General features: G+C 70.4%; 15 non-coding genes across 15 annotated transcripts; 6 read left to right on the forward strand and 9 right to left on the reverse strand.

Annotated features, from left to right (window-relative positions):
* Window positions 1-903: 903 nt before the first annotated feature.
* On the reverse strand, window positions 904-975 carry TRNAE-CUC (transfer RNA glutamic acid (anticodon CUC)). The gene has a single exon. It is a non-coding gene; the product is annotated as a tRNA-Glu (tRNA).
* Window positions 976-1,244: 269 nt separating this feature from the next.
* On the reverse strand, window positions 1,245-1,316 carry TRNAG-UCC (transfer RNA glycine (anticodon UCC)). Its single transcript has one exon. It is a non-coding gene; the product is annotated as a tRNA-Gly (tRNA).
* A 734-nt stretch (window positions 1,317-2,050) lies between these two features.
* On the reverse strand, window positions 2,051-2,122 carry TRNAD-GUC (transfer RNA aspartic acid (anticodon GUC)). The gene has a single exon. It is a non-coding gene; the product is annotated as a tRNA-Asp (tRNA).
* A 609-nt stretch (window positions 2,123-2,731) lies between these two features.
* Window positions 2,732-2,814, forward strand: TRNAL-CAG (transfer RNA leucine (anticodon CAG)). The gene has a single exon. It is a non-coding gene; the product is annotated as a tRNA-Leu (tRNA).
* Window positions 2,815-4,414: 1,600 nt separating this feature from the next.
* TRNAG-GCC (transfer RNA glycine (anticodon GCC)) lies at window positions 4,415-4,485 on the forward strand. The gene has a single exon. It is a non-coding gene; the product is annotated as a tRNA-Gly (tRNA).
* A 4,938-nt stretch (window positions 4,486-9,423) lies between these two features.
* TRNAE-CUC (transfer RNA glutamic acid (anticodon CUC)) lies at window positions 9,424-9,495 on the reverse strand. The gene has a single exon. It is a non-coding gene; the product is annotated as a tRNA-Glu (tRNA).
* A 269-nt stretch (window positions 9,496-9,764) lies between these two features.
* On the reverse strand, window positions 9,765-9,836 carry TRNAG-UCC (transfer RNA glycine (anticodon UCC)). The gene has a single exon. It is a non-coding gene; the product is annotated as a tRNA-Gly (tRNA).
* Window positions 9,837-10,570: 734 nt separating this feature from the next.
* TRNAD-GUC (transfer RNA aspartic acid (anticodon GUC)) lies at window positions 10,571-10,642 on the reverse strand. The gene has a single exon. It is a non-coding gene; the product is annotated as a tRNA-Asp (tRNA).
* Window positions 10,643-11,251: 609 nt separating this feature from the next.
* TRNAL-CAG (transfer RNA leucine (anticodon CAG)) lies at window positions 11,252-11,334 on the forward strand. Its single transcript has one exon. It is a non-coding gene; the product is annotated as a tRNA-Leu (tRNA).
* A 1,598-nt stretch (window positions 11,335-12,932) lies between these two features.
* Window positions 12,933-13,003, forward strand: TRNAG-GCC (transfer RNA glycine (anticodon GCC)). Its single transcript has one exon. It is a non-coding gene; the product is annotated as a tRNA-Gly (tRNA).
* A 4,895-nt stretch (window positions 13,004-17,898) lies between these two features.
* On the reverse strand, window positions 17,899-17,970 carry TRNAE-CUC (transfer RNA glutamic acid (anticodon CUC)). The gene has a single exon. It is a non-coding gene; the product is annotated as a tRNA-Glu (tRNA).
* Window positions 17,971-18,239: 269 nt separating this feature from the next.
* On the reverse strand, window positions 18,240-18,311 carry TRNAG-UCC (transfer RNA glycine (anticodon UCC)). The gene has a single exon. It is a non-coding gene; the product is annotated as a tRNA-Gly (tRNA).
* A 734-nt stretch (window positions 18,312-19,045) lies between these two features.
* TRNAD-GUC (transfer RNA aspartic acid (anticodon GUC)) lies at window positions 19,046-19,117 on the reverse strand. The gene has a single exon. It is a non-coding gene; the product is annotated as a tRNA-Asp (tRNA).
* Window positions 19,118-19,726: 609 nt separating this feature from the next.
* On the forward strand, window positions 19,727-19,809 carry TRNAL-CAG (transfer RNA leucine (anticodon CAG)). The gene has a single exon. It is a non-coding gene; the product is annotated as a tRNA-Leu (tRNA).
* Window positions 19,810-21,405: 1,596 nt separating this feature from the next.
* Window positions 21,406-21,476, forward strand: TRNAG-GCC (transfer RNA glycine (anticodon GCC)). The gene has a single exon. It is a non-coding gene; the product is annotated as a tRNA-Gly (tRNA).
* The last annotated feature ends 1,044 nt before the right edge of the window (window positions 21,477-22,520 follow it).

Raw genomic sequence — 22,520 nt, forward strand, 5'->3', positions numbered from 1 at the left:
AAATGAAAATCTTAAACGGGAAATCTAGGTCGTGGGCCTGCGCGGTGGGGGTGGGGGCTGGAGGCGGTGCAAGGCGTTCCAGGGAACACGCTTTGCCACTTTGCCGTGGGATTCAAGGGATGGGGGATGCGATTTCAAGGACCTGTTGGCTCCGAGTCCACCGTCTGTCTCCGGTGCGCCCTCCACCCCGTGCCCCCTGCTTGGCTGTTGGGTTTTCCCCACCGGCCTCCCGAATCTTCGTGCTCCCTCTCCTGCACTGCCCGTCGGTCTGCTTCCTGGACGCGTCCAGATTCGTTTTCCCAACTCCACCTCCCGGGCGCAACCGTGCCGCTCTCCGCTCGCGGTGGCCGGGAAGCAGGTCCGAGCGGTGGCTGGCCCGAGGGCGAGGGAAGGGACCAGGGGCTCCAGCAGGTGACCCACCCGACTCAACGAGGTAGATCGCTCACCCTGCCCCGACCTCTTCCCGCACTCCCAGCCCCCTCCCCCTTTCCCCGCCCCACCACTACACCATCATTTTCTTTTAACACTTCTCAGCAGTGCATCCCTAGAGGTCCAAGCACCTGCTGTGGCCTGACGTGCGGGCGTCTGTCGGTGGCCCCGAGTGAGGACAGAGGTGTCACGCTCGGCCTCTGGGTTTGGGGCGGAGGAAGAGGGGGAGCCATGGCGAGCGCCCAGGGGAGGCGCCGATGCGCTGCCGTCGGGCGGCCGGGCCGCTGGCGAGGCCAAAAGGCTTGGGCTGGCCGAGGCGACGGGGCAAGGCTTGGGCTGGCCGGGCCGGCTGGCCTTGTCTGGGCACCGAGGCCGCGGGGCTAGCCGCGGGGCAAGGGAGAAGCCAGCCGGCTTCGGCTAAAAGGGGTGCGGATGCGCTGGGGAGGTCGGTAGGCCGAGAGGAAGAAGAAAGGCTTCCCTGACCGGGAATCGAACCCGGGCCGCGGCGGTGAGAGCGCCGAATCCTAACCACTAGACCACCAGGGAGCGTCAGGCCCTGCGCCTGCCCCGCACCCCCTGGACGCAGCGCCTCCATACCAGCCCCTCGCCTCTGCTTTGGCTCCAAGGCCCCAGCCTCGCCACGGCCGGCCGCCCGCCGGCCCTACCAATCCACCTGCCCTGCTGGCAGCACCCTCAAAACGCTGCGCGCCTCCTTCCCTCACACACGCGCTTGGCCTCGGGCCAACGCTCCCGGCTCCGGGCTCTCATCGGGCCTGGACACGAGGGCCCTGGAGCCGCGCAAAAGGTTGGCCAGCTGCGTTGGCCGGGAATCGAACCCGGGTCAACTGCTTGGAAGGCAGCTATGCTCACCACTATACCACCAACGCTGCACAGCCCGGGCCGCCCCGAGACGCCGGCCCAGGGTTCGCAGCGGCGCCTTCACGCCTTCTCGCCACCGCCTGGGCCGCCGGGCGCAGCCCTGCCCCGACGTCCCGCCGGCCCGCGGCCCTGCGCTGCCGCAGGCGCCAGCAGCGGCCGCCCCAGCCCCAGGCCCGGCCCCAGCCCCGCCAGCCCGATGCGGCTGTGGCGGCTCCGCAGGCCCGAGCCCCCCGCCGCCCGCGGCCCGTCTCTGGGGGGCGCTCCGGCCGCCGTGCCACTCCCCCGGCCCTCGGCTGCCGCCCGGGCAGCCCCGCCCCGCGAGACACGCATCCCTCCGGCGACCCGCTCGCCCGGGCCCTTCTGCGCTTGCCGTCCGGCGAGGCCACATCCCGCACCCACAGACGACCCGACCCAGCCGCCGCCCAGCGGTCCCCCGCGCCCCCCCCCACCCCCATCCGGGACCGGGCAGCGTCGGCGTCACCAAGGAGCCCGCCGCAGCCGGCCACTCGTCAAGCGCCGGGGGCACGACAGGAGGCCCTGGCGGGGCCGTGGCGAACCCGCACGCGCGCGCCCGGCCTTACGGGGAAGGGAAAGCGGTGGGGGCGGTCCACGGTGGGCAGGGCGGGCACGCGTCGTCGCCCCGCGCCTCTGGCCGGACGCGGGAGGGAGGAGAGGAAGGGCCCTGGGGGCAAGCGTATGGACAGAGCGGCGGTGACGCCGGCGACCAAAAAGGGCGTCTTGCCTCCCCGTCGGGGAATCGAACCCCGGTCTCCCGCGTGACAGGCGGGGATACTCACCACTATACTAACGAGGACAGCGGCGGCGGCGGCCAGCCGGGCGCCCGACCCCTCTGCGCCTGCCCGCCCTCGACGCCCTGCCTTACACAGGCGCCCGCCACGTGCCACACCCGGCCCGACCCGCTCCCAAACCAAGCGCGTCGGCCCGCCGAGCAGCCCTCCCATCCCGACTCGCAGTGGACTCCAGGCCCGGGCCCGGGGCCGGGCCCGGGATCCGGACGGCGCGGAACACTCCGAGTGCGCCGGCGCCTAGGGCCTGCCGGGCGCGGATCGCGCAGGGAGAAGAGGCCCGAGCGGGCAAGCAAGGCTGCGAGCAGGGGGACGGGCGCCCGGGATGGGCCGGGGCGGAGGAGGGAGGGCGGCGACGACCTAGTGGAGGGGGCGGGGGCGGCGGCGGCGCCCACGGCGGCGAGACAGGCTGGCCCGACGCCGGTCTCCGGGTGCGGGGCCGGGGATGTGCGAGGGGGCTGGGCGGCGCCGGCGCCGGCGCCAGGCCAGTCGGCTGGCGCTGCTCCTGGTCGGCCGGGGCGCGCGTCCCGTCCCTTGCGCGCCCACACAGCCGCCGGCCGCCACCAGCGTTCGCGCGGGGTCCCAGCCAGGCGAGCGGCGACGCGCCCAGGCCCGCCGTCAGGATGGCCGAGCGGTCTAAGGCGCTGCGTTCAGGTCGCAGTCTCCCCTGGAGGCGTGGGTTCGAATCCCACTCCTGACACGCCCACCTTTTGGCCCGTCCTACCGGGACCCTGGACCCCGGCGGGCCGCGACCACGCCCCATCGCAAGCCCGCTCCTGCCTGACCCGCCGCTCCTGCCTTGCACCCTCGCAGGAGGGGCCCAGTGCCGAGCCCTGACGCCTCGACGCTCCTGGCCACGGGCTTGGCGCACACACGCCCCCGCCCACCAGTTCACACGCCTTTCCCACCCGATCCCATCCCCAGCCCCGCAGGCCTGGGGAACTTCGCAGCACGCCTCTCCTCACCTGCTTCCCGGGGGCTGTGTTTTCCTTCCTCCCTCCCGCTCCCGCTCCCGCTGCACTCCCTCGGCCCCCTGCAGAGCAGCCGGCTGCGCAAATGCCGAAAGCCCTCCGCATTCGGTTCTCCACCGGACGGGTGCCTGGTGAACAGCGCCTCGCTCTCGTAGCCGAGCACTCCCGCCACCAAGAGCACACCGTCCGACAGACAGCCCGTCCTTTCCGCCGGCCCCCATTCCCTTCTCTCCACACCCTCCTCAGGTGGCCCGAGGTGCCCACGAGGATTTGCCACCTTGACGACGCCTGACCCTGGCCACACCTGCCTGCCTGCCTGCCTCCCTCCCCGGACACAGGCAGCCCGGCCACCCGCTCGCCGGCCCACGACAGGGCCCTCCCTTCAGTGCGCCTGGCCCGGGAGTCCAGCCCGGGAAGGTGGCTCCCGTGAGCGCTGGGCCGAAGGAAGCCCTGGATCCCCAGGCCACCCACCTGGGCGCCCCAGCGCATCTCCGCGCCGGAAGCCGCTGCCCGGCCGGGACCCGAGGAGCCCAGCGGGCTCCCTCACCGCGCTGTCGGCCAGCTAGCCAGCGGCCACTCTGCCAGAGCGCTCCCGCGAGCCAGGATCGCGCTCCTGCCTCACAACCACCGCCGCCCCCCGCCCCCCCCCCCCCCGCCCTCGAGCTGGCCCCCTAGGGAGCGCTGCGCGCCCCAGCTCAGACGCCTTGCTTCGCTCTCCCGGCCTGAGCGGCTCCTCGGCCGCGCCGGCGGCGCGACGGGGCCTCCATCTCCTACACACAACACGCAGGCGCCCGCGCGCGGACACCCACACGCCCACACCCACACAGCCCACCCCTCGGCACCGCACGTGCGCACACCACCGGAGCTCGGGTCCCCAGCCCCGCCCACCCTCGCACACTCTGCCCCGGCGAGAAAGCCCTCCGCCGAAGGGACCTTGGGTCCCGGCTGAGAGGAGCCGCTGAAGGCAACGGCAGCGCTCAGCCTCGCCTGCCACAGGTGCCCCCGCGCTGGGTGCGATTCGGGCGCTGGCCAGCCTGGGTCCGGCTCCCGGCTTCCCCTGGCGACCCCGGCAGGGCAACGTGTCGCCGCGGCCGTCGACCGGGGAGAAAGCACCGCAGGAGCCTAGTGGGCCTCCGTGCGTCCGTGCGGCGCTCGGCCCGTCTGCGCCGCTCCCTAGGGCTCTGGACGTGCCCGGAGCCTCTGTTCCACACCGCCCGTCCGCCTCCTGCTCAAACCAAGCCCATGCTCCCCAGCACCGGGCCGGACCCGTGTCTGGGCGCCGCTGGGGAGCGCCGCTGGGGAAGCCGTCCGGGGAGCGCCGCCATCGGTGCATGGGTGGTTCAGTGGTAGAATTCTCGCCTGCCACGCGGGAGGCCCGGGTTCGATTCCCGGCCCATGCAGCACGCCGTCCCCTTTTGGCCAGCCCTGCAGCCCCAACGCGCGCACGCGCGCGCCCCCGGCTTCCTCTCGCCCACGCTCAAGGCCCCTGGCCGAAACCAGCTCGGCTCCGGACCCAGCCGGAGCCCGGCCCTGCCCTGCCGCCCGTTCCCTTCCTCTCCGTCTCTCTCGCCCAGGGGACCAAACTCCACCCAGCGCCCGACGCCCCTGGCCCGCCCACACGCCTCCCCTGCCCCTTTCCTCTTCAGGACCCTGAGCACCCCGCTTCGCTCACCCGCCTCTCCTCCAGCAACGCTTCCCGGCACCACCACACACCGGCGCCGCGCCGCTCCAGAGCCCACGGGGCCGCGCCCCACCTCCCCGCCTTTGCCCACGGTTCCTCCCTCCCTGCCTCACTCTACCCACACTCCCACAATCCTCCTCTCTTTGCACAACCAGGGGCAACCGACTTGCCACCCTTAGCCCTGATCCGTCCCATTCTCCTGCAGGGACCCTCACAAACTCACTGGGGTGCACCGGGAAGACCAAATGCATGGCACCACATCCTCCCGACGCCCGCCCTATAGTCTCTTGAAGGCCCGCTTGGCCGCAGTAGCCGGCAAACTCCGCCGCTGCTGCAACGCTAGGACCCCCGGCAGCACCAGGTCCACAACCGCCCGCGCCAGCGCTAGCACCGGCAGCACCTATCTCCCCACCCCCCCAGCCCCCCTCCCCCGCCTCCGCCGCCGTCGCCGCCGCCACCGCCGCCGCCGCCGCCGTCACCACCACCACCACCACCCCCCCCTCGCAACAGCAGCGGCGGCACCAAGTCCACCAGCAGAGCGGCACCTGGACCAGCACCGGCTCGGCTGTGGGTACCGCCACCACCACCGCTTGGACCGAGTCCAGCACCGCACACCACCACGGGCACCGTTGCCAACAGCACTAGAGTCCTTCGGCGCCACCGCCACTGCCCCGACACCATCACCAACAGAACGGAGTCCAGCACCAGCGAACCAGCAGGGGCATCGCCGCCCACCGCACTAAAGTCCTCCACCATCGCTGCCGCCCCGCAAACACCAGCACCACTAGGACCGAGTCCACCGCCGCACACCACCACGGGCACCGTTGCCAAGAGCACTAAAGTCCTTCAGCACCACCACCACAAAGGCCACCATCACCACACCGGCTCGGGCACCATCGCCCACAGCACCGAAGTCCTCCCCCATCAGTACCGCCCACACCACCACCAAGTCCACCACCGCCGCCGCCGCCATCACCGGCAGGACCAAGTCCACCACCAGCGCACCAGCATGGGCATCATTGCCAACGGCACCGAAGTCCTCCACGATCACAACCACCACCATCACACCACCACCACCTCCTCCACCACCACAGGCTCCACCACCAAGTCCACCATCACCACAGCGGCACGGGCACCATCGCCGACAGTCTGGAGTCCATCACCGCCACCGCCACCACCGAGACCATGCACACCATCACCACAGCAGCCCGCGCACCACAACCAACGGCACAGAAGTCCACCCAGCAGCAGCAGCAGCAGCAGCAGCAGCAGGAGTAGCAGCAGCAGCAACACCAATTCGTCCACCACCAGCAACACAAGCAGCAGCACAGCCTGCACCTCCGCCCCCAGCGACCCCTCGTCAGCACAGCCTGCACCTCCGCCCCCAGCGACCCCTCGTGCCCCAATATCCCCACACGGATCCCCTGCGGGCACACCCCCTCCTTTCCAAGTCCTCATTGTTCAGTGAACCTGCGTGGCATTTGTCCCTTTGGCCTCTCTGAATCTGAAGCCGAGGACAACCCCTGAGACAGGACTGGTTGTCCCGATGACAGGGGATTGAAGTCTCGGGGACGGTGGGTTCCCTCACCCCACTGGGACGGCTCCTAGACCCGGTCCAGCCCTATCTCTGGGTCTCCCTTGCCTGCCTGCCTGCCTGCCTGCCTGCTTCCCACCCACGCCCCCAACACCCACCCCTTGGCCTCACCACCTTGCAGCGCAGCACAGCAGTGTCCGCCCGGCGCACCTCCTCTGCCAGGGTCCTGTCGCACCCCGGGGGCCTCCAGCTTTCTTGCACCGGGACCCACTCTCCACCACTTGCCCGACACCCATCCCTCACACTCACGGCCGGCAGTCCTGGCCTCCCACGGGCTCCTCAGGCTCACTCCTACTCTCTCCCTTCCGCTACCTCAGAGCTCACCCTCTCGCACAGGTGCACACGTACGTGCCTGGCGTGGCGCCGGGGAAGGTGCCCTTCCCCCCCCCCCCACCGAAGCCTCTGCACACACCCTGCCCGAGTGTCCAGCCACACTCTGGCCCGGGTCCCGCAAGCCCCACACCTCCCCGCCCGGCACCCTTCCCACACACCCGGGCTGCCCCCGGCCCTCCTCTCCTGCTCGGATCCTGTTCCTCTGTGCCTTAACTCCCGTGGGAGGCCACCCCCGTGCGCAAACACCTTCAACACGCGGGATCCCCCACGGCACGCACCCCACACGCTCACACACACACCCCCCACACGCTCACACACACATCCCATACACTCACACAAACACCCCACGCTCCTACACACACCACACATGCTGACGCACGCAGCACACACAGCCCCATATGCTCACACACACCACCCCACACGCTCACACCCACCCCATACGCTCTGTCACACACACCGCACACGCTCACACGCACCACCACACGCTCACACACCCGCACCACACACGCACGCACCATACACCGACAAACACGCTCACACACACACACATCCCATGCACTCAATCACACACACCCCACACGCTCGTACACACACCCCACATGCTGAGAACGAGACCACACCCCCATATGGTCACCCCCCCACACACACACCCCCATACGCTCACTCACACCCCACACGCTGAGACGCACACCCCATACGCTCACACACACAGCACACACACCCCACACGCTGAAACACACACACCATACCCTCACACACACCCCACACGCTCACACACACATCCCATACACTCACAAAACCCCCCGACGCTCCTACACACACCCCACATGCTGACACACACAGCACACACACGCTCACACACACATCGCACGTGGTGACACACACAGCACACACAGCCCCATATGCTCACACACACCACCCCCACACGCTCACACACACCCCACACGCTGACACACCCGCACCCACACATGCAAGCACCACACACGCACGCACCACACACCGACACACACGCTCACACCACACACACACACACACAGATCCCATGCACTCAATCACACACACCCCACACGCTCGTAGCCACACCCCACATGCTGACACCCAGCACACACCCCCATATGGTCACACACACACACACACACGCTCACACACACACCCCCCATACGCTCACTCACACCCCACACGCTGAGACACACACCCCATACGCTCACACACACACCACACACACCCCACACGTTCAAACACACACCATTCCCTCACTCACACACACCCCACACGCTCACACACACACACATCCACACGCTCACACACCCCATACGCTCAAGCACACACACCCCACACGCTCACCCACCGACCGCGCACGCTCACACACACACTCTCACACGCACACACCACACGCGCACGCACCACACACCGATACACGCGCTCACTCACACACACACACACACACACACACACAGAGAAACAGAGGCGCTGAGGGATCTTCCCGTAGTGCTGGGAAGCACCTGGCTGCCCACAGCGGCTCCATTCCACCGCTGGTACGACCCTGTCGCAACCCAGCCATGGTGCTGCTCCGGCCCGTTTGGGTGGTGCACGGGCTGTCCGCTTGGGCTCCTAAAGGAGACAATCTCTGAACACACAGCAGCTCCTTGGCGGACAGGGGCGTGCAAGTGGTGGTGGGAAGGAGACTGTGGTCTGCGATTTAGCTGGAGGAGCACCCGGACAAGACGACGGGCACAGGGGTGGAGAGAGGGCTGGAGTAGATCCTGGCTAGGGGCAGGCTAAGGCGCCAAATGAAAATCTTAAACGGGAAATCTAGGTCGTGGGCCTGCGCGGTGGGGGTGGGGGCTGGAGGCGGTGCAAGGCGTTCCAGGGAACACGCTTTGCCACTTTGCCGTGGGATTCAAGGGATGGGGGATGCGATTTCAAGGACCTGTTGGCTCCGAGTCCACCGTCTGTCTCCGGTGCGCCCTCCACCCCGTGCCCCCTGCTTGGCTGTTGGGTTTTCCCCACCGGCCTCCCGAATCTTCGTGCTCCCTCTCCTGCACTGCCCGTCGGTCTGCTTCCTGGACGCGTCCAGATTCGTTTTCCCAACTCCACCTCCCGGGCGCAACCGTGCCGCTCTCCGCTCGCGGTGGCCGGGAAGCAGGTCCGAGCGGTGGCTGGCCCGAGGGCGAGGGAAGGGACCAGGGGCTCCAGCAGGTGACCCACCCGACTCAACGAGGTAGATCGCTCACCCTGCCCCGACCTCTTCCCGCACTCCCAGCCCCCTCCCCCTTTCCCCGCACCGACACCACTAACTAGACCCTCGGGAAGGAGCAAGGGGTGGCTTGTCAGGGGTGGCGGGGTTCCTCCTGGCGTCAGCAGTGCAGCCGGAGAGTCCAAGCACCTGCGGTGGCCGGACGTGCGGGCGTCTGTCGGTGGCCCCGAGTGAGGACAGAGGGTGTCACGCGCGGCCTCTCGGGTTTGGGGCGGAGGAAGAGGGGGAGCCATGCGAGCGCCCAGGGGAGGCGCCGATGCGCTGCCGTCGGGCGGCCGGGCCGCTGGCGAGGCCAAAAGGCTTGGGCTGGCCGAGGCGACGGGGCAAGGCTTGGGCTGGCCGGGCCGGCTGGCCTTGTCTGGGCACCGAGGCCGCGGGGCTAGCCGCGGGGCAAGGGAGAAGCCAGCCGGCTTCGGCTAAAAGGGGTGCGGATGCGCTGGGGAGGTCGGTAGGCCGAGAGGAAGAAGAAAGGCTTCCCTGACCGGGAATCGAACCCGGGCCGCGGCGGTGAGAGCGCCGAATCCTAACCACTAGACCACCAGGGAGCGTCAGGCCCTGCGCCTGCCCCGCACCCCCTGGACGCAGCGCCTCCATACCAGCCCCTCGCCTCTGCTTTGGCTCCAAGGCCCCAGCCTCGCCACGGCCGGCCGCCCGCCGGCCCTACCAATCCACCTGCCCTGCTGGCAGCACCCTCAAAACGCTGCGCGCCTCCTTCCCTCACACACGCGCTTGGCCTCGGGCCAACGCTCCCGGCTCCGGGCTCTCATCGGGCCTGGACACGAGGGCCCTGGAGCCGCGCAAAAGGTTGGCCAGCTGCGTTGGCCGGGAATCGAACCCGGGTCAACTGCTTGGAAGGCAGCTATGCTCACCACTATACCACCAACGCTGCACAGCCCGGGCCGCCCCGAGACGCCGGCCCAGGGTTCGCAGCGGCGCCTTCACGCCTTCTCGCCACCGCCTGGGCCGCCGGGCGCAGCCCTGCCCCGACGTCCCGCCGGCCCGCGGCCCTGCGCTGCCGCAGGCGCCAGCAGCGGCCGCCCCAGCCCCAGGCCCGGCCCCAGCCCCGCCAGCCCGATGCGGCTGTGGCGGCTCCGCAGGCCCGAGCCCCCCGCCGCCCGCGGCCCGTCTCTGGGGGGCGCTCCGGCCGCCGTGCCACTCCCCCGGCCCTCGGCTGCCGCCCGGGCAGCCCCGCCCCGCGAGACACGCATCCCTCCGGCGACCCGCTCGCCCGGGCCCTTCTGCGCGTGGCGTCCGGCGAGGCCACATCCCGCACCCACAGACGACCCGACCCAGCCGCCGCCCAGCGGTCCCCCGCGCCCCCCCCCACCCCCATCCGGGACCGGGCAGCGTCGGCGTCACCAAGGAGCCCGCCGCAGCCGGCCACTCGTCAAGCGCCGGGGGCACGACAGGAGGCCCTGGCGGGGCCGTGGCGAACCCGCACGCGCGCGCCCGGCCTTACGGGGAAGGGAAAGCGGTGGGGGCGGTCCACGGTGGGCAGGGCGGGCACGCGTCGTCGCCCCGCGCCTCTGGCCGGACGCGGGAGGGAGGAGAGGAAGGGCCCTGGGGGCAAGCGTTTGGACAGAGCGGCGGTGACGCCGGCGACCAAAAAGGGCGTCTTGCCTCCCCGTCGGGGAATCGAACCCCGGTCTCCCGCGTGACAGGCGGGGATACTCACCACTATACTAACGAGGACAGCGGCGGCGGCGGCCAGCCGGGCGCCCGACCCCTCTGCGCCTGCCCGCCCTCGACGCCCTGCCTTACACAGGCGCCCGCCACGTGCCACACCCGGCCCGACCCGATCCCAAACCAAGCGCGTCGGCCCGCCGAGCAGCCCTCCCATCCCGACTCGCAGTGGACTCCAGGCCCGGGCCCGGGGCCGGGCCCGGGATCCGGACGGCGCGGAACACTCCGAGTGCGCCGGCGCCTAGGGCCTGCCGGGCGCGGATCGCGCAGGGAGAAGAGGCCCGAGCGGGCAAGCAAGGCTGCGAGCAGGGGGACGGGCGCCCGGGATGGGCCGGGGCGGAGGAGGGAGGGCGGCGACGACCTAGTGGAGGGGGCGGGGGCGGCGGCGGCGCCCACGGCGGCGAGACAGGCTGGCCCGACGCCGGTCTCCGGGTGCGGGGCCGGGGATGTGCGAGGGGGCTGGGCGGCGCCGGCGCCGGCGCCAGGCCAGTCGGCTGGCGCTGCTCCTGGTCGGCCGGGGCGCGCGTCCCGTCCCTTGCGCGCCCACACAGCCGCCGGCCGCCACCAGCGTTCGCGCGGGGTCCCAGCCAGGCGAGCGGCGACGCGCCCAGGCCCGCCGTCAGGATGGCCGAGCGGTCTAAGGCGCTGCGTTCAGGTCGCAGTCTCCCCTGGAGGCGTGGGTTCGAATCCCACTCCTGACACGCCCACCTTTTGGCCCGTCCTACCGGGACCCTGGACCCCGGCGGGCCGCGACCACGCCCCATCGCAAGCCCGCTCCTGCCTGACCCGCCGCTCCTGCCTTGCACCCTCGCAGGAGGGGCCCAGTGCCGAGCCCTGACGCCTCGACGCTCCTGGCCACGGGCTTGGCGCACACACGCCCCCGCCCACCAGTTCACACGCCTTTCCCACCCGATCCCATCCCCAGCCCCGCAGGCCTGGGGAACTTCGCAGCACGCCTCTCCTCACCTGCTTCCCGGGGGCTGTGTTTTCCTTCCTCCCTCCCGCTCCCGCTCCCGCTGCACTCCCTCGGCCCCCTGCAGAGCAGCCGGCTGCGCAAATGCCGAAAGCCCTCCGCATTCGGTTCTCCACCGGACGGGTGCCTGGTGAACAGCGCCTCGCTCTCGTAGCCGAGCACTCCCGCCACCAAGAGCACACCGTCCGACAGACAGCCCGTCCTTTCCGCCGGCCCCCATTCCCTTCTCTCCACACCCTCCTCAGGTGGCCCGAGGTGCCCACGAGGATTTGCCACCTTGACGACGCCTGACCCTGGCCACACCTGCCTGCCTGCCTGCCTCCCTCCCCGGACACAGGCAGCCCGGCCACCCGCTCGCCGGCCCACGACAGGGCCCTCCCTTCAGTGCGCCTGGCCCGGGAGTCCAGCCCGGGAAGGTGGCTCCCGTGAGCGCTGGGCCGAAGGAAGCCCTGGATCCCCAGGCCACCCACCTGGGCGCCCCAGCGCATCTCCGCGCCGGAAGCCGCTGCCCGGCCGGGACCCGAGGAGCCCAGCGGGCTCCCTCACCGCGCTGTCGGCCAGCTAGCCAGCGGCCACTCTGCCAGAGCGCTCCCGCGAGCCAGGATCGCGCTCCTGCCTCACAACCACCGCCGCCCCCCGCCCCCCCCCCCCGCCCTCGAGCTGGCCCCCTAGGGAGCGCTGCGCGCCCCAGCTCAGACGCCTTGCTTCGCTCTCCCGGCCTGAGCGGCTCCTCGGCCGCGCCGGCGGCGCGACGGGGCCTCCATCTCCTACACACAACACGCAGGCGCCCGCGCGCGGACACCCACACGCCCACACCCACACAGCCCACCCCTCGGCACCGCACGTGCGCACACCACCGGAGCTCGGGTCCCCAGCCCCGCCCACCCTCGCACACTCTGCCCCGGCGAGAAAGCCCTCCGCCGAAGGGACCTTGGGTCCCGGCTGAGAGGAGCCGCTGAAGGCAACGGCAGCGCTCAGCCTCGCCTGCCACAGGTGCCCCCGCGCTGGGTGCGATTCGGGCGCTGGCCAGCCTGGGTCCGGCTCCCGGCTTCCCCTGGCGACCCCGGCAGGGCAACGTGTCGCCGCGGCCGTCGACCGGGGAGAAAGCACCGCAGGAGCCTAGTGGGCCTCCGTGCGTCCGTGCGGCGCTCGGCCCGTCTGCGCCGCTCCCTAGGGCTCTGGACGTGCCCGGAGCCTCTGTTCCACACCGCCCGTCCGCCTCCTGCTCAAACCAAGCCCATGCTCCCCAGCACCGGGCCGGACCCGTGTCTGGGCGCCGCTGGGGAGCGCCGCTGGGGAAGCCGTCCGGGGAGCGCCGCCATCGGTGCATGGGTGGTTCAGTGGTAGAATTCTCGCCTGCCACGCGGGAGGCCCGGGTTCGATTCCCGGCCCATGCAGCACGCCGTCCCCTTTTGGCCAGCCCTGCAGCCCCAACGCGCGCACGCGCGCGCCCCCGGCTTCCTCTCGCCCACGCTCAAGGCCCCTGGCCGAAACCAGCTCTGCTCCGGACCCAGCCGGAGCCCGGCCCTGCCCTGCCGCCCGTTCCCTTCCTCTCCGTCTCTCTCGCCCAGGGGACCAAACTCCACCCAGCGCCCGACGCCCCTGGCCCGCCCACACGCCTCCCCTGCCCCTTTCCTCTTCAGGACCCTGAGCACCCCGCTTCGCTCACCCGCCTCTCCTCCAGCAACGCTTCCCGGCACCACCACACACCGGCGCCGCGCCGCTCCAGAGCCCACGGGGCCGCGCCCCACCTCCCCGCCTTTGCCCACGGTTCCTCCCTCCCTGCCTCACTCTACCCACACTCCCACAATCCTCCTCTCTTTGCACAACCAGGGGCAACCGACTTGCCACCCTTAGCCCTGATCCGTCCCATTCTCCTGCAGGGACCCTCACAAACTCACTGGGGTGCACCGGGAAGACCAAATGCATGGCACCACATCCTCCCGACGCCCGCCCTATAGTCTCTTGAAGGCCCGCTTGGCCGCAGTAGCCGGCAAACTCCGCCGCTGCTGCAACGCTAGGACCCCCGGCAGCACCAGGTCCACAACCGCCCGCGCCAGCGCTAGCACCGGCAGCACCTATCTCCCCACCCCCCCAGCCCCCCTCCCCCGCCTCCGCCGCCGTCGCCGCCGCCACCGCCGCCGCCGCCGCCGTCACCACCACCACCACCACCCCCCCCTCGCAACAGCAGCGGCGGCACCAAGTCCACCAGCAGAGCGGCACCTGGACCAGCACCGGCTCGGCTGTGGGTACCGCCACCACCACCGCTTGGACCGAGTCCAGCACCGCACACCACCACGGGCACCGTTGCCAACAGCACTAGAGTCCTTCGGCGCCACCGCCACTGCCCCGACACCATCACCAACAGAACGGAGTCCAGCACCAGCGAACCAGCAGGGGCATCGCCGCCCACCGCACTAAAGTCCTCCACCATCGCTGCCGCCCCGCAAACACCAGCACCACTAGGACCGAGTCCACCGCCGCACACCACCACGGGCACCGTTGCCAAGAGCACTAAAGTCCTTCAGCACCACCACCACAAAGGCCACCATCACCACACCGGCTCGGGCACCATCGCCCACAGCACCGAAGTCCTCCCCCATCAGTACCGCCCACACCACCACCAAGTCCACCACCGCCGCCGCCGCCATCACCGGCAGGACCAAGTCCACCACCAGCGCACCAGCATGGGCATCATTGCCAACGGCACCGAAGTCCTCCACGATCACAACCACCACCATCACCACCACCACCTCCTCCACCACCACAGGCTCCACCACCAAGTCCACCATCACCACAGCGGCACGGGCACCATCGCCGACAGTCTGGAGTCCATCACCGCCACCGCCACCACCGAGACCATGCACACCATCACCACAGCAGCCCGCGCACCACAACCAACGGCACAGAAGTCCACCCCAGCAGCAGCAGCAGCAGCAGCAGCAGCAGGAGTAGCAGCAGCAGCAACACCAATTCGTCCACCACCAGCAACACAAGCAGCAGCACAGCCTGCACCTCCGCCCCCAGCGACCCCTCGTGCCCCAATATCCCCACACGGATCCCCTGCGGGCACACCCCCTCCTTTCCAAGTCCTCATTGTTCAGTGAACCTGCGTGGCATTTGTCCCTTTGGCCTCTCTGAATCTGAAGCCGAGGACAACCCCTGAGACAGGACTGGTTGTCCCGATGACAGGGGATTGAAGTCTCGGGGACGGTGGGTTCCCTCACCCCACTGGGACGGCTCCTAGACCCGGTCCAGCCCTATCTCTGGGTCTCCCTTGCCTGCCTGCCTGCCTGCCTGCCTGCTTCCCACCCACGCCCCCAACACCCACCCCTTGGCCTCACCACCTTGCAGCGCAGCACAGCAGTGTCCGCCCGGCGCACCTCCTCTGCCAGGGTCCTGTCGCACCCCGGGGGCCTCCAGCTTTCTTGCACCGGGACCCACTCTCCACCACTTGCCCGACACCCATCCCTCACACTCACGGCCGGCAGTCCTGGCCTCCCACGGGCTCCTCAGGCTCACTCCTACTCTCTCCCTTCCGCTACCTCAGAGCTCACCCTCTCGCACAGGTGCACACGTACGTGCCTGGCGTGGCGCCGGGGAAGGTGCCCTTCCCCCCCCCCCCACCGAAGCCTCTGCACACACCCTGCCCGAGTGTCCAGCCACACTCTGGCCCGGGTCCCGCAAGCCCCACACCTCCCCGCCCGGCACCCTTCCCACACACCCGGGCTGCCCCCGGCCCTCCTCTCCTGCTCGGATCCTGTTCCTCTGTGCCTTAACTCCCGTGGGAGGCCACCCCCGTGCGCAAACACCTTCAACACGCGGGATCCCCCACGGCACGCACCCCACACGCTCACACACACACCCCCCACACGCTCACACACACATCCCATACACTCACACAAACACCCCACGCTCCTACACACACCACACATGCTGACGCACGCAGCACACACAGCCCCATATGCTCACACACACCACCCCACACGCTCACACCCACCCCATACGCTCTGTCACACACACCGCACACGCTCACACGCACCACCACACGCTCACACACCCGCACCACACACGCACGCACCATACACCGACAAACACGCTCACACACACACACATCCCATGCACTCAATCACACACACCCCACACGCTCGTACACACACCCCACATGCTGAGAACGAGACCACACCCCCATATGGTCACCCCCCCACACACACACCCCCATACGCTCACTCACACCCCACACGCTGAGACGCACACCCCATACGCTCACACACACAGCACACACACCCCACACGCTGAAACACACACACCATACCCTCACACACACCCCACACGCTCACACACACATCCCATACACTCACAAAACCCCCCGACGCTCCTACACACACCCCACATGCTGACACACACAGCACACACACGCTCACACACACATCGCACGTGGTGACACACACAGCACACACAGCCCCATATGCTCACACACACCACCCCCACACGCTCACACACACCCCACACGCTGACACACCCGCACCCACACATGCAAGCACCACACACGCACGCACCACACACCGACACACACGCTCACACCACACACACACACACACAGATCCCATGCACTCAATCACACACACCCCACACGCTCGTAGCCACACCCCACATGCTGACACCCAGCACACACCCCCATATGGTCACACACACACACACACACGCTCACACACACACCCCCCATACGCTCACTCACACCCCACACGCTGAGACACACACCCCATACGCTCACACACACACCACACACACCCCACACGTTCAAACACACACCATTCCCTCACTCACACACACCCCACACGCTCACACACACACACATCCACACGCTCACACACCCCATACGCTCAAGCACACACACCCCACACGCTCACCCACCGACCGCGCACGCTCACACACACACTCTCACACGCACACACCACACGCGCACGCACCACACACCGATACACGCGCTCACTCACACACACACACACACACACACACAGAAACAGAGGCGCTGAGGGATCTTCCCGTAGTGCTGGGAAGCACCTGGCTGCCCACAGCGGCTCCATTCCACCGCTGGTACGACCCTGTCGCAACCCAGCCATGGTGCTGCTCCGGCCCGTTTGGGTGGTGCACGGGCTGTCCGCTTGGGCTCCTAAAGGAGACAATCTCTGAACACACAGCAGCTCCTTGGCGGACAGGGGCGTGCAAGTGGTGGTGGGAAGGAGACTGTGGTCTGCGATTTAGCTGGAGGAGCACCCGGACAAGACGACGGGCACAGGGGTGGAGAGAGGGCTGGAGTAGATCCTGGCTAGGGGCAGGCTAAGGCGCCAAATGAAAATCTTAAACGGGAAATCTAGGTCGTGGGCCTGCGCGGTGGGGGTGGGGGCTGGAGGCGGTGCAAGGCGTTCCAGGGAACACGCTTTGCCACTTTGCCGTGGGATTCAAGGGATGGGGGATGCGATTTCAAGGACCTGTTGGCTCCGAGTCCACCGTCTGTCTCCGGTGCGCCCTCCACCCCGTGCCCCCTGCTTGGCTGTTGGGTTTTCCCCACCGGCCTCCCGAATCTTCGTGCTCCCTCTCCTGCACTGCCCGTCGGTCTGCTTCCTGGACGCGTCCAGATTCGTTTTCCCAACTCCACCTCCCGGGCGCAACCGTGCCGCTCTCCGCTCGCGGTGGCCGGGAAGCAGGTCCGAGCGGTGGCTGGCCCGAGGGCGAGGGAAGGGACCAGGGGCTCCAGCAGGTGACCCACCCGACTCAACGAGGTAGATCGCTCACCCTGCCCCGACCTCTTCCCGCACTCCCAGCCCCCTCCCCCTTTCCCCGCACCGACACCACTAACTAGACCCTCGGGAAGGAGCAAGGGGTGGCTTGTCAGGGGTGGCGGGGTTCCTCCTGGCGTCAGCAGTGCAGCCGGAGAGTCCAAGCACCTGCGGTGGCCGGACGTGCGGGCGTCTGTCGGTGGCCCCGAGTGAGGACAGAGGGTGTCACGCGCGGCCTCTCGGGTTTGGGGCGGAGGAAGAGGGGGAGCCATGCGAGCGCCCAGGGGAGGCGCCGATGCGCTGCCGTCGGGCGGCCGGGCCGCTGGCGAGGCCAAAAGGCTTGGGCTGGCCGAGGCGACGGGGCAAGGCTTGGGCTGGCCGGGCCGGCTGGCCTTGTCTGGGCACCGAGGCCGCGGGGCTAGCCGCGGGGCAAGGGAGAAGCCAGCCGGCTTCGGCTAAAAGGGGTGCGGATGCGCTGGGGAGGTCGGTAGGCCGAGAGGAAGAAGAAAGGCTTCCCTGACCGGGAATCGAACCCGGGCCGCGGCGGTGAGAGCGCCGAATCCTAACCACTAGACCACCAGGGAGCGTCAGGCCCTGCGCCTGCCCCGCACCCCCTGGACGCAGCGCCTCCATACCAGCCCCTCGCCTCTGCTTTGGCTCCAAGGCCCCAGCCTCGCCACGGCCGGCCGCCCGCCGGCCCTACCAATCCACCTGCCCTGCTGGCAGCACCCTCAAAACGCTGCGCGCCTCCTTCCCTCACACACGCGCTTGGCCTCGGGCCAACGCTCCCGGCTCCGGGCTCTCATCGGGCCTGGACACGAGGGCCCTGGAGCCGCGCAAAAGGTTGGCCAGCTGCGTTGGCCGGGAATCGAACCCGGGTCAACTGCTTGGAAGGCAGCTATGCTCACCACTATACCACCAACGCTGCACAGCCCGGGCCGCCCCGAGACGCCGGCCCAGGGTTCGCAGCGGCGCCTTCACGCCTTCTCGCCACCGCCTGGGCCGCCGGGCGCAGCCCTGCCCCGACGTCCCGCCGGCCCGCGGCCCTGCGCTGCCGCAGGCGCCAGCAGCGGCCGCCCCAGCCCCAGGCCCGGCCCCAGCCCCGCCAGCCCGATGCGGCTGTGGCGGCTCCGCAGGCCCGAGCCCCCCGCCGCCCGCGGCCCGTCTCTGGGGGGCGCTCCGGCCGCCGTGCCACTCCCCCGGCCCTCGGCTGCCGCCCGGGCAGCCCCGCCCCGCGAGACACGCATCCCTCCGGCGACCCGCTCGCCCGGGCCCTTCTGCGCTTGCCGTCCGGCGAGGCCACATCCCGCACCCACAGACGACCCGACCCAGCCGCCGCCCAGCGGTCCCCCGCGCCCCCCCCCACCCCCATCCGGGACCGGGCAGCGTCGGCGTCACCAAGGAGCCCGCCGCAGCCGGCCACTCGTCAAGCGCCGGGGGCACGACAGGAGGCCCTGGCGGGGCCGTGGCGAACCCGCACGCGCGCGCCCGGCCTTACGGGGAAGGGAAAGCGGTGGGGGCGGTCCACGGTGGGCAGGGCGGGCACGCGTCGTCGCCCCGCGCCTCTGGCCGGACGCGGGAGGGAGGAGAGGAAGGGCCCTGGGGGCAAGCGTATGGACAGAGCGGCGGTGACGCCGGCGACCAAAAAGGGCGTCTTGCCTCCCCGTCGGGGAATCGAACCCCGGTCTCCCGCGTGACAGGCGGGGATACTCACCACTATACTAACGAGGACAGCGGCGGCGGCGGCCAGCCGGGCGCCCGACCCCTCTGCGCCTGCCCGCCCTCGACGCCCTGCCTTACACAGGCGCCCGCCACGTGCCACACCCGGCCCGACCCGCTCCCAAACCAAGCGCGTCGGCCCGCCGAGCAGCCCTCCCATCCCGACTCGCAGTGGACTCCAGGCCCGGGCCCGGGGCCGGGCCCGGGATCCGGACGGCGCGGAACACTCCGAGTGCGCCGGCGCCTAGGGCCTGCCGGGCGCGGATCGCGCAGGGAGAAGAGGCCCGAGCGGGCAAGCAAGGCTGCGAGCAGGGGGACGGGCGCCCGGGATGGGCCGGGGCGGAGGAGGGAGGGCGGCGACGACCTAGTGGAGGGGGCGGGGGCGGCGGCGGCGCCCACGGCGGCGAGACAGGCTGGCCCGACGCCGGTCTCCGGGTGCGGGGCCGGGGATGTGCGAGGGGGCTGGGCGGCGCCGGCGCCGGCGCCAGGCCAGTCGGCTGGCGCTGCTCCTGGTCGGCCGGGGCGCGCGTCCCGTCCCTTGCGCGCCCACACAGCCGCCGGCCGCCACCAGCGTTCGCGCGGGGTCCCAGCCAGGCGAGCGGCGACGCGCCCAGGCCCGCCGTCAGGATGGCCGAGCGGTCTAAGGCGCTGCGTTCAGGTCGCAGTCTCCCCTGGAGGCGTGGGTTCGAATCCCACTCCTGACACGCCCACCTTTTGGCCCGTCCAACCGGGACCCTGGACCCCGGCGGGCCGCGACCACGCCCCATCGCAAGCCCGCTCCTGCCTGACCCGCCGCTCCTGCCTTGCACCCTCGCAGGAGGGGCCCAGTGCCGAGCCCTGACGCCTCGACGCTCCTGGCCACGGGCTTGGCGCACACACGCCCCCGCCCACCAGTTCACACGCCTTTCCCACCCGATCCCATCCCCAGCCCCGCAGGCCTGGGGAACTTCGCAGCACGCCTCTCCTCACCTGCTTCCCGGGGGCTGTGTTTTCCTTCCTCCCTCCCGCTCCCGCTCCCGCTGCACTCCCTCGGCCCCCTGCAGAGCAGCCGGCTGCGCAAATGCCGAAAGCCCTCCGCATTCGGTTCTCCACCGGACGGGTGCCTGGTGAACAGCGCCTCGCTCTCGTAGCCGAGCACTCCCGCCACCAAGAGCACACCGTCCGACAGACAGCCCGTCCTTTCCGCCGGCCCCCATTCCCTTCTCTCCACACCCTCCTCAGGTGGCCCGAGGTGCCCACGAGGATTTGCCACCTTGACGACGCCTGACCCTGGCCACACCTGCCTGCCTGCCTGCCTCCCTCCCCGGACACAGGCAGCCCGGCCACCCGCTCGCCGGCCCACGACAGGGCCCTCCCTTCAGTGCGCCTGGCCCGGGAGTCCAGCCCGGGAAGGTGGCTCCCGTGAGCGCTGGGCCGAAGGAAGCCCTGGATCCCCAGGCCACCCACCTGGGCGCCCCAGCGCATCTCCGCGCCGGAAGCCGCTGCCCGGCCGGGACCCGAGGAGCCCAGCGGGCTCCCTCACCGCGCTGTCGGCCAGCTAGCCAGCGGCCACTCTGCCAGAGCGCTCCCGCGAGCCAGGATCGCGCTCCTGCCTCACAACCACCGCCGCCCCCCGCCCCCCCCCCGCCCTCGAGCTGGCCCCCTAGGGAGCGCTGCGCGCCCCAGCTCAGACGCCTTGCTTCGCTCTCCCGGCCTGAGCGGCTCCTCGGCCGCGCCGGCGGCGCGACGGGGCCTCCATCTCCTACACACAACACGCAGGCGCCCGCGCGCGGACACCCACACGCCCACACCCACACAGCCCACCCCTCGGCACCGCACGTGCGCACACCACCGGAGCTCGGGTCCCCAGCCCCGCCCACCCTCGCACACTCTGCCCCGGCGAGAAAGCCCTCCGCCGAAGGGACCTTGGGTCCCGGCTGAGAGGAGCCGCTGAAGGCAACGGCAGCGCTCAGCCTCGCCTGCCACAGGTGCCCCCGCGCTGGGTGCGATTCGGGCGCTGGCCAGCCTGGGTCCGGCTCCCGGCTTCCCCTGGCGACCCCGGCAGGGCAACGTGTCGCCGCGGCCGTCGACCGGGGAGAAAGCACCGCAGGAGCCTAGTGGGCCTCCGTGCGTCCGTGCGGCGCTCGGCCCGTCTGCGCCGCTCCCTAGGGCTCTGGACGTGCCCGGAGCCTCTGTTCCACACCGCCCGTCCGCCTCCTGCTCAAACCAAGCCCATGCTCCCCAGCACCGGGCCGGACCCGTGTCTGGGCGCCGCTGGGGAGCGCCGCTGGGGAAGCCGTCCGGGGAGCGCCGCCATCGGTGCATGGGTGGTTCAGTGGTAGAATTCTCGCCTGCCACGCGGGAGGCCCGGGTTCGATTCCCGGCCCATGCAGCACGCCGTCCCCTTTTGGCCAGCCCTGCAGCCCCAACGCGCGCACGCGCGCGCCCCCGGCTTCCTCTCGCCCACGCTCAAGGCCCCTGGCCGAAACCAGCTCGGCTCCGGACCCAGCCGGAGCCCGGCCCTGCCCTGCCGCCCGTTCCCTTCCTCTCCGTCTCTCTCGCCCAGGGGACCAAACTCCACCCAGCGCCCGACGCCCCTGGCCCGCCCACACGCCTCCCCTGCCCCTTTCCTCTTCAGGACCCTGAGCACCCCGCTTCGCTCACCCGCCTCTCCTCCAGCAACGCTTCCCGGCACCACCACACACCGGCGCCGCGCCGCTCCAGAGCCCACGGGGCCGCGCCCCACCTCCCCGCCTTTGCCCACGGTTCCTCCCTCCCTGCCTCACTCTACCCACACTCCCACAATCCTCCTCTCTTTGCACAACCAGGGGCAACCGACTTGCCACCCTTAGCCCTGATCCGTCCCATTCTCCTGCAGGGACCCTCACAAACTCACTGGGGTGCACCGGGAAGACCAAATGCATGGCACCACATCCTCCCGACGCCCGCCCTATAGTCTCTTGAAGGCCCGCTTGGCCGCAGTAGCCGGCAAACTCCGCCGCTGCTGCAACGCTAGGACCCCCGGCAGCACCAGGTCCACAACCGCCCGCGCCAGCGCTAGCACCGGCAGCACCTATCTCCCCACCCCCCCAGCCCCCCTCCCCCGCCTCCGCCGCCGTCGCCGCCGCCACCGCCGCCGCCGCCGCCGTCACCACCACCACCACCACCCCCCCCTCGCAACAGCAGCGGCGGCACCAAGTCCACCAGCAGAGCGGCACCTGGACCAGCACCGGCTCGGCTGTGGGTACCGCCACCACCACCGCTTGGACCGAGTCCAGCACCGCACACCACCACGGGCACCGTTGCCAACAGCACTAGAGTCCTTCGGCGCCACCGCCACTGCCCCGACACCATCACCAACAGAACGGAGTCCAGCACCAGCGAACCAGCAGGGGCATCGCCGCCCACCGCACTAAAGTCCTCCACCATCGCTGCC

The sequence above is a fragment of the Eumetopias jubatus genome, unplaced genomic scaffold (genome assembly GCF_037043125.1).
Source record: "Eumetopias jubatus isolate StellerSeaLion01/CBP00866 unplaced genomic scaffold, mEumJub1_p1.0 scaffold_12, whole genome shotgun sequence".
NCBI classification, from domain to species: domain Eukaryota; kingdom Metazoa; phylum Chordata; class Mammalia; order Carnivora; family Otariidae; genus Eumetopias; species Eumetopias jubatus.